Source organism: Trachymyrmex septentrionalis, unplaced genomic scaffold, assembly GCF_001594115.1.
Source record: "Trachymyrmex septentrionalis isolate Tsep2-gDNA-1 unplaced genomic scaffold, Tsep1.0 scaffold66, whole genome shotgun sequence".
NCBI classification, from domain to species: Eukaryota; Metazoa; Arthropoda; class Insecta; order Hymenoptera; family Formicidae; genus Trachymyrmex; species Trachymyrmex septentrionalis.
Window position 1 is genome coordinate 1998802 of NW_017305843.1, and position 10420 is coordinate 2009221.

A 10420-nucleotide genomic window follows, 5' to 3' on the forward strand; every position below is an offset into this window, starting at 1 on the left:
TATATATATATATACTCAGTTTATGTTGTCTTCTACGAAAGACGTATTACAGAAATATAGTAAGTACACCGTGGATCTGAGAAATGCTTAAAATCCATCTTTCAAAAAATGATAGATCGCGCACTATGGCTCTTAGGTCTAAAGTTCGAAATGTATTGTAAGCATTCGGTCGAGATTCTTTTTCGTGTTTTCCCTTTTCCTTTCGTTTTGATTCCGCTACGTGCGGCTGTCGAGTATCAAAGCTTCGAAACTTCCGCTCGCGCGAGACTGGAACTCTAAATGACATTCGACGTAAGCACCGTTATGGTTTGAAAACTTCAAGCTGTCAGCTTCCGGTATCTTATCGCCCTTACTTGCATGTTTCTCCCGTCGCCCATCGCTTGGCGATTTGAATTCATTCGGCGCCGTCCAATACGACTTACTTTTCAAAACAATGTCTAAAAAAAGCATTCTTTTATCATCTCTTCTTCTTCAAAGACTCTTTCAAACTGGAATACATTTTCTTTTTGCTATTGATAAAACGCGCGTGTGCCTTTATAAAAACAACTTTTTTCTCATTCTCGTTTTTTTCTTCAAATGTTGCTAAAGAGAGAACAAAAAAAAACACATATATTTTCTGATCCAGTTGGAAAATACATCAAGTCGTCTTTATGCATTTTAAAGTTACATTTACGTAGATTTGAAACGTCATGTCGGATTCACGATGCGGATCCGTTGAATCAGACTTCCGCTTCTTCGCTATTCAATCCTTTTAACTACGTACTCGACCCTCGCTAGACGAATGCATATCACAGCACACCCGGGCCGTCGAGAATTGTCAGACCGTCGTAAATGCGAGGTAAATCTTCCGGCGTAGCGACCGGAAGTTTCGAGTGTCACGGATTCTCCACCATTGTTGCTCTACGGTCGGCGTTCGTGAGCAGGTTCGAAGTTTTTTGAGGGAAACTCTGCATCTTCTTTGTATCATAATTTATTTTTCCCTAGAATCACAAACCGAATGTCTTCTGTCATTGTATTTCTTTATTGCGTATATTAACTGGGCCTTTCGTAAAATTGAGTCGATAATTATGATAATTTTTTTTCAGCGAATTTAACATATAAATTAGATCTTTTTGTACGTTTTAAAATTATTACGTTAATTTAAAACAGGAAAAAGAAATTTTATACATGTATATTATATTTTCTTAACTGTAGTTTTTTTTTTTTTTTACTAATTCATAAAGCCTTCATTAAAATCTAAGAAATGTTTTGTATACAACTAATTAAATATAAAAGTTAAAAAATTTTTAATCTTTGTTTATAAGTATTTAGCCATTATTTACTTCTAACGTAATTAAATATAATATAAAATTATTGAAAGAAATTTATTTAATGTATTATAACACTTGTCCGTTGATATATGTATTATTAAGATGTCTCTCTAGGTATTTCAAAACTCTCGATAGAGATGTAATCTTAGGAAAGTAAAGGAACTTAAAAATTGATCCACGTAGAGATGTACGAATCAAAGTTTTAAGAATTGAACCGGATCGAATTGCATTACATCGAATTAAAACATAATTTTTACAATATATGTATATATATATATTTTACTCTAATGAGTGTCTAGTATTAAGAATATATTATATTATATATATTTTACTTATTAATAAAAGATATAATCTCTTAAGCTCTTGTCAACATATAGGATGTCCCAAAATAATCGTATAATAAATTATAATCGTATTATAATCGAATATTATAATCGTATAATAAATAAAAAAATAAATCCCTTTTATTAATTAAAGTTATAGATCTCTAATTTATCATATTTTAACAAGTAAAATTTACGAGTAAATTTAGAAAAGTTGTAAAAACTGTAGAAACGTCATCTGTTGATTATAAGATCTGTTGCAGACCTAATCGTGCTTTGTAATTTCCTGTGTGAGTTTCACCAGGAGATTTTCTGAAATACAATACACGTTCTCTCAATATAATATATCTCACGATGAGACGTGTCTCGTGTAAGGTTACCAGTCGTATTCTTATAAGAATACATATATTTTTTTTTTTGGAGATCATAAAACTTTTAGTCATTAATAAAATTTTTATTTTTTTAAACTTATATTAATAAAAGTATTATTTAAAAAATATTTTTGAAATATTTTAGAAATTTTATTTTATTAAATACCTACATTTAAGTTGGATTGTTCCATCTATCAATAAACTTTAGTTCACTCTCTTATAGAGAACTCGATTGGCTGCACTAGTGCACATTAAAGCAGTACATAAATTGACTTAAAAATGTGCTTTTTGAAGGCCGACCTTACAATTGCGTAAATATAGACGTAAAGTTATGGGAGTAGTAACAGTAAATGATGTACAACATATTAATTTATAATCGAATAAAGATTTAACGAACTTTCATTTTCAAATTGAACATTGCTCACAACACTTTCTCCATATTCCATACTCGTAATATAATATATTCGTAATATAATAAACTCATCAAATAATATATCATAAAATGAACTCAAAAAAATGAAAAGACACTTTGCACTTTTTTTTATATGTCAAGACAAAATGGACAATAACGATGTAGACACTTGACAGTACTCTGATTGGTTCACTCTACGTTTTACGCAGTCGTAGTCGTGAAAGATAAAGTTGAATCATCTTTTACAATACGCTTTACAACTGGGAATGGCAGGTTAAAACTTTGCTTTACAACATTTCACAACCATTTACAACTACGTTTACGCAATTGTACGAGTATGCTCTTACTCTTTTGTTTATTCATTAGATAAATTATCACATAGTTTGAACAAAGCTGAAATATGCCCTTAAAGCATAAACAAATTATACTTCCTTTTTTTATTCCCGAATCATTTTTTTTTAAAAGTAAACAACATATGTACTCTGTTTTTGTGATTCAGATATGGTAATCCCGCAGTATTTTCCGGATTACGGCGTTAATCCCATTGTTAGCATCCAAGATGTCATTGACCCTCCAATGATTATAAGGATGTTCATCACAGGCGTCAAGGGCACTTGCGCATTTTCTTCTCTCCCTCCTTCTTTCTCCGCGCCTCTTTTTCAAGCAGACAGCCGTGCAACCCAATTTAGCGCAGGACACGAAAGAGCGTTCGGCGATATTGAGCCGTAAGATGTGCGACCTACTTGCGAGATCTCTCTCTCCCGCCTTACCTTTTTCTCCGTCCCTTCCACGACCTACCTACTTATCTATCTATCTTCTACCTACGCCTAATTCCTTCACTTCAATCTTTTTACAGTTCTGATCAGCCGATTACGAGCGATTACGTATTTGTTTTCTAAATTCTCGATGATGCGTTGCGTCTTCCGATTCTCGCGCCTCGCGTCTTAATTCTATTAACCCTTGATTGTTGCAGTTAATCTTCATTACACTGCATCCGCTGAGAATACGGAGAATGCAGTTTATCAAAAGAAACGTTTTAGAAACACATTAGAGAAAATCTTACGGTAAGCTTCTCTCTCTCTCTCTCTCTCTCTCTCTCTCTCTCTCTCTCTCCCCTCCCTCATTTTTCACATTTTGTATTTCTTACATTTTGTTATTTTTATCAAAAAATTTAAAAGTATAGAAACATTTTCTGTATATCGTTCCGCAAAATTCTTGGAAAATAAAGCTATTACTTGTTAATACATATAACTGGAAAAATATAAATCTTATACGTTCAAAGTACAATCTTTTCTTTTTATATCATTCTTAACGTATAATTTCTAAAACAATTCTCTCCAATAGATTTTTTATAGAATTCTTACGTAATCATAGCTGATCTTCAGTCACATTTAATTTGCGTTAATAGTAATAGGGTTTTAGCGTTTCGAAGTTTTTATGTGTAATTTTATATGAAAGTTTCTTAAAATATCGAGGTTTACTACACTTAATGAAGATTGACCGTTAATTTGCGTAGCATAATTGGTTGTGTACGTTAATTACACGTTTTTTACTGCATCGCTAAATTACACAGTAATAAATCTCACATATTTCTTTATAATTTGATTTAATTTTAATAAATCACTTACTATATCAGATTTATTACTAAACAGAGAGAGAGAGAGAGAGAGAGAGAGAGAGAGAGAGAGAGAGAGAGAGAGAGAGAGAGCACTTGCAGTTTTATTATATTTTTCTTATTTTATATATATATATATATATATATATATATATATATATAATATATAAAATAAGTAAAATGCTTCAGAATACTTTTTGAACAATATATCAAAGATTCTATGAACGTTTTAATATTATCCATATACTAATCTACGCGTATTACATGAGAGATTGTCTTCACTACATTTTCTTCAATTATCTCAAGCGGTTACCACTGTAACCATTATATAGAGAGACAATCGATTTGCCTGAAAAGCACGGACGATTCATCGCACGAGTTATCACTCCTACGATGATCCTGTTTCTGTTTCCAATTTCCTGCCGAATCTAGAACACAGCTCTTCTTTCATTCATAAAGATTCAATAAAATTCATCCAGGATCGAATGGCTAAACGAACGCCCTCCGCTCTCGCTCTCGCCCTTGTTCGTCCAGTTCACTCTCCGAAACAAATTACTTTGTAGGCGTTCAAACTACCGAAAGCTATTACGCGACTTCGATAGTAGAAATTCTCGTCGAATGTAGTCCTAAACGGCTCGATTCTGCGGATAGAAGAGACACAGTTAACCAACCGTGCACCGGATCGTCGCTAACTCGTGCGCTTAACGAAGCGATACGAGATCTTCACGGTGGGGAAACATCACAAGTAACACAAAATTTGGGACAATCGAGAAAATATAGCATACTTATATATATCTAATATCATAATAACAATGTTATTTACCGCAATGCGTATCAACAAATTTATATGAAATATAATAAATCCTTCAAAAGAAGGATTAACATAATGAATTTACTAACGTAATGAAATAATTTTTCTAAGAATAGATTTAGTAATGAATATATAATATATCTGCTTGTAGAATTATTATGCCGTAAAAATATTGAAGTACAAAATTATCAAAATCAAATAATCAGATATTATTAAATAACAAATACTAAAATATGATAGAAATTCTTATTATTTGTTAATATTATATATATTATATATTAGATATTATATCAAATGAAAATATATTAGGAAAAATAAAAAATTATATATGTATTTTGCTACTGTTTTATAAATAAAATTTTTATAGATATGCGAATATATAAGAAAGACAAGATTCTTTTAATTTATCAAAAGTACAAATAATAAGGTAGAAAACTCACGTTTCAATATCATCTATCTAATCATTTAGTAGCTAATTTAATTTTAATAATAATAATTCTGTATATTACAATAAAAGAGTATTGATAAGAATTGTGTTCGTATAATTCAAAGATTTTTAAAATAAATTTCAAGCATGGAATGTAATATTTGATTGTTAAGATTAAAGAAGAAAAGATTGTCGAAAACTAGCTCATTAGTTTCTTGTTTGAATCATCTATATGAACGCAACCAGGCCAGAGCTCTTTGTAAGCACGTCTGAATGAGAAAGTTCTACGATCTTTATGTGTTCCATTCTCAATGAGGAAAGTTTAATTCTGCGATACGATGGATGTCAGTGGAGAACTATCCATCTAAAGTTTTTTATTTTAAATTTTATTATAATCAATTTTATTATAAAAATGCATCTTTTGCGAGTAAAAAAATAAATTCAATTTTTTAATATATTTGTAAAATAAAAATATACAATATAATCTATGAAATAAATCTATTTTCCATTAACTTACAAAGCTTTCATAATTGTTATTAGGTATGCAGAAATTTTAGTTTTTTTTTTTTCAACGTTCTGGTATAATTATTTTAAATTCAATAACTTATCGTCTTTTCATATACAATATTTGTTAGAATGATATCGAATTATTTAAAAAGCATATTTAATGATGCACATGATCTTATGAAAAAGCTTTGTATTCGATATTACGTTCAGTTTTCCAGCAGGGAAAAACACAGCTAAAGTATGTAAATCAATCTGCTTTGTTCTTGGCGAGGATATTGTGTCTCACAATATATGCAAATGTTGGTTTCGTCATTTTAAAGACAGTAATTTTGACATAAAGCTTTTTTTGTATATGAGATGAAATATATAAAATGTGTGTGCTTCATTAGAAACTTCTTAAATAATACTATTAATGCCAAACGCTATTGTCGTTAATCAAATGTTTTAGCCAAAGAAATAGAAAAAAATTACTTATATTATATAATAAATAAAAAAAAATTTAATTTAAAAAACTAAAAACAGAAAGATAAAGGGCATACACCACGAACGCAAGATAACATTAGCGAATAGTTATATTTAATTATAATACATTATAATTTAATTGCACATAAACGTTTCGTCCTTACATTAGACCATTTTTCAATATATAACAAATACAAAAATATTTACACGCAACGGACGACTCATCAAATATAACTACTCGCTAACGTTATCTTGCGTTCGTGGTGTATGCCTTTTATTTTTTTATTTTTAAATTTCGACCACGTATTGACAATTTTGTTTAAGAAACTAAAACTGCTCTGCATATCTCTAATATTTTATAAACATAGATTTGAAAGGAAGTTCTTCAATTTTCTTAAAAGGAATGAATTTACGATAGGAGAATATAATAATACGTCAAATAAAAAAATGTATTAGTTGAGATTCTCCCGTGTAAATATTAATTCTCTATTTTTTTATGTATGTATATATTACTTATGTATTATTTATTTAGCCATAAGAAATATATATATATTATGAATAAAATTGATTTCCTGAGGACACCCTCTTTTCCTCTATGATGAAAACAAATAGAGAGAGAGAGAGAGAGAGAGAGAGAGAGAGAGAGAGAGAGAAGTAAAGAAAAGAATTAAGTAGAGAATAGAATGTTGCAAAGAATAATTGTTTCTGAAATGTTTCAAAACTTTATTTTTATTATTAACTATTGTGTGATTATATCCCGTTGAATAACGTAGTTTTTTAAATCCACTTTTATAAAAAGATACAAACTTTGGGTGTGGCATGATGAAGACTTAAATTAGGTTAAACTTGATATTCTACAGATTTAACAGTGCATTTGTAAACTTTTTATCTTCGATATTAAATATTTTAGTAATACCATTTTAAAATCAAAATTATGTGTTTAAGTAAATTCATTTGAATTGAAGTAAGAAATTGGATTTCCTATTTCTTCAAGTTTGATTTGCAAAAGAACTATCCATTTTTATAGTCGCTCATAACTTAGAAACTATTGGCGCTTTGATATCTTTATTAAAGAAATATTGACTTTAAATTACTCAAGAAGTTTATCTTTGAAGTACCTTGCAGTACGATGCACATTCTGCATATTTAATAGTACAATTTAATCAATACAAAATATTAACTAGTTTCCGTTAGTCATGCTAACGATGTATTATGTAAATGTGGCGTAATAAAATGGAATACCGATGACCTGGAAGGAATTCGGTATGTAATTGTGAGATAAGCGGCTCTTTTGTTACACTTTCCGATACATCTAGAATTTAAATGGTGTATAGGAGTATGTTAGAAAACTGGTCAAGTATCTTATATCTTCAGGTGCATTAGCGAGCTGCCTGAAAGGTCGCAATAAATTATGTGATAACCGGTGCACTCTCCCTCTCATGCACGCTCTCACTTCCTGCTCTCTCTCTCTTTTTCTATCTGCACTTTGCCGTCGTTTCCATTTTCCACACTCCCGTTTCACATTATTATATTCACATTGTTCCTGCCATTCTTGTTACGACAGCATAGTTTAAAGGGCGAATTTCCGTTTTGTTATTATTTGAATAGACTTGAACGGGGGAAATCGATAAATTCTTCCGCTTGGCATCTTTGCTCGGAATCTCGTAGCATTAACCGGAGATTAACATTACCGCTATTTATACGGATAACGCTAACGCGGAGAATGAACGGTAAACTAGAGACGACGGGAAATTGATGAGAAGTTCTCTCTGAAGAAATTTATCACAATATATCAGAATAATTTGAAAATCGTAGAGAATTTGATTGCTTACTGAATGACGTACTGTACAATGATACTCAGAAAGAATTTAAAGAATTCAAATAATATCTGTAAATAAGCAATTGGTTATTAAAATATCGTTTTATTATCTTTCAAATTTGTTTAAAAGAAAGAGTGTTCTAGTTTCTTTAAAGGACGAGTTTGAGGGAGTATGAGTAAGTGTGGCAGGAAAATTATACGTTTTGCCACGACAAGACCATAACGACGCTTAATTGCATAAAGCAATATAGAAGAATAATAAAAGTATTTGTAGGGAAAGAAGAGAGGGAGAGAGGAGCACTTGTCGTCGGATGCTTTTTCTTACCGCTTACCACTCAACGCAATTTTCTTGTCAGCAAATTTTTCCTTACCTCTCGTTAAACGAGAGCAATGTCTCTAACAGCTCGAAGTTTTCCTCGATTATTTAGATACCAATTGCAATAATCGGCGAATATTTCCTTTCCTAAGGAGGACCGAAAATTAAGGTAAAAATTTTAAATTATTAGAGGTGGCTAAAAGTTTAACAAAGGTTAAAAAATAAAAAGCATACAGCCACAGCTCAAGATGTCAATAAGTTCAATATTATCATTTTAACATGTATTTTTTTTTCTGTTTCAAGATTTGACCCTCTTCAGTACATAAATCCGTTAAGTTTAAACAAAGAACATATTTTTGCAAATAACAAATTGACAGATAGTATAATTTTAATATTTCCTATTTTTACAAATTAGTCCGACTCAATATACGTGATTAAAAACATGCACATGTTAAAATAATAATATTGAACTTATTGACATCTTGAGCTGTGGCTGTATGCTTTTTATTTTTTAACCTTTGTTAAAGTAAAAATATTGAAATTTAGATAAATACATTATGTTGTGCTCAATTTTCAAAGTATTCCCCAAACGCCACAAATTTTTTAATAATTTTATAGTTCCCAGTAAATCGAAATTTACAAAAAACATTATTCTTTTTATTTACACATTTTTGGACAGAAATTAACCTTTTTTTAAACATCCTATTTTACTTGATACATCTTAAATGTGTTTATTAAAAAAATGTTTGCCTTATAACAAATTATAACAAAATGTTTTTGAATTACATTACTTGAATTAAACAGACTTATGTCCATTTCTACCAGCGTAGATTAACTTTAATTTCGGTTCAATTTACTCTTCGCCTTTTTCTAATCTTTAGAATTGGAAAAAGACGAAAAGTAAACTGAATCGAGATTAAATTTAATCTACATTAGTGGAAACGGGCATTAGTCATATTCCTACATTTATATATGACCATATAAGATCAGGAAAACGTCGGCCTCCGTGGCGCAATCGGCTAGCGCGTTCGGCTGTTAACCGAAAGGTTGGTGGTTCGAGCCCACCCGGGGGCGTAATTTTTTTATATACACATATATACAAGAGATCTGTGCTGTAGCTATACAAATATGGAAAATCTATATTGTGTTCATATAACAACCTTTTTCATAATAACCTTTTAAACTTGTTTGCAAACAACTGTTTACATTCCATACGTATAATACATATATTTATCTGAACGTAAAATATTTTTAGGAATGTAAACATTTTTATATTATATGAACTATTATAATTTTTGTACTCGCGTAACAGTAAATATCATCCTAATATATCATTACATTCCTACTTTATGACAAAATATAAATGGTAAATATATTTTTTATGTAATCCATACTACACAATTTTTTCCGTGCTCGATAGTATGTTGAAAGGATTAAATGTCGTTAAACCGTATCGCTGTCACAATAACTGATATGAAACGATTCGAATAGATTTACCACATGTGGATATGTCCACATGCCGCGGAATGAGTGATCACTGACATAAAACTCATTGGAAAATATCTCATGTATTCCGTTATGACCCGTTATTGAAGAACTAAAATCGTAAAGGATCTCCAGTGTTCCTTTGACTTGGTGGATTTATAAAGAGCCGCGAACAAGGCGATTTAACAAATATTAAATATTGGCCTCCGCCGGCTGCTCGTCGCGCATTAATAAATTTCAAATTATATCGACATGAGCAACAAATTTTGCTTATATATTCATCATTAATACATGTTTTAGAGAGTCATCAATAATGTCGAGATCGATAGGTAATTGAGAATGATCCTATCATTATCTTAATTGTAATTTATTTTTTTTTTTATAATCGTAGTCGTCTCTGTTATTTGATTTAAATAATCACAATAATGGAGTTGTTACGGTTCTTTGTGGTCGGATGTTACGGTGCAAATAGAGCTTAAAAATTAATATTAAATTTCTCGTGCTATAATACGCGCATCGATGTATGTACTTATTTTTGTATATATATATATATATATATATA

General features: G+C 30.3%; 1 protein-coding gene and 1 non-coding gene across 2 annotated transcripts in view; one reads left to right on the forward strand and one right to left on the reverse strand.

Moving 5' to 3' along the window:
• LOC108753181 (acetylcholine receptor subunit alpha-like) overlaps positions 1-10420 on the reverse strand; it is an 86654-nt gene that overhangs the window by 68389 nt on the left and 7845 nt on the right. The window lies entirely within an intron of this gene.
• Trnan-guu lies at positions 9374-9447 on the forward strand. Its single transcript has one exon. It is a non-coding gene; the product is annotated as a tRNA-Asn (tRNA).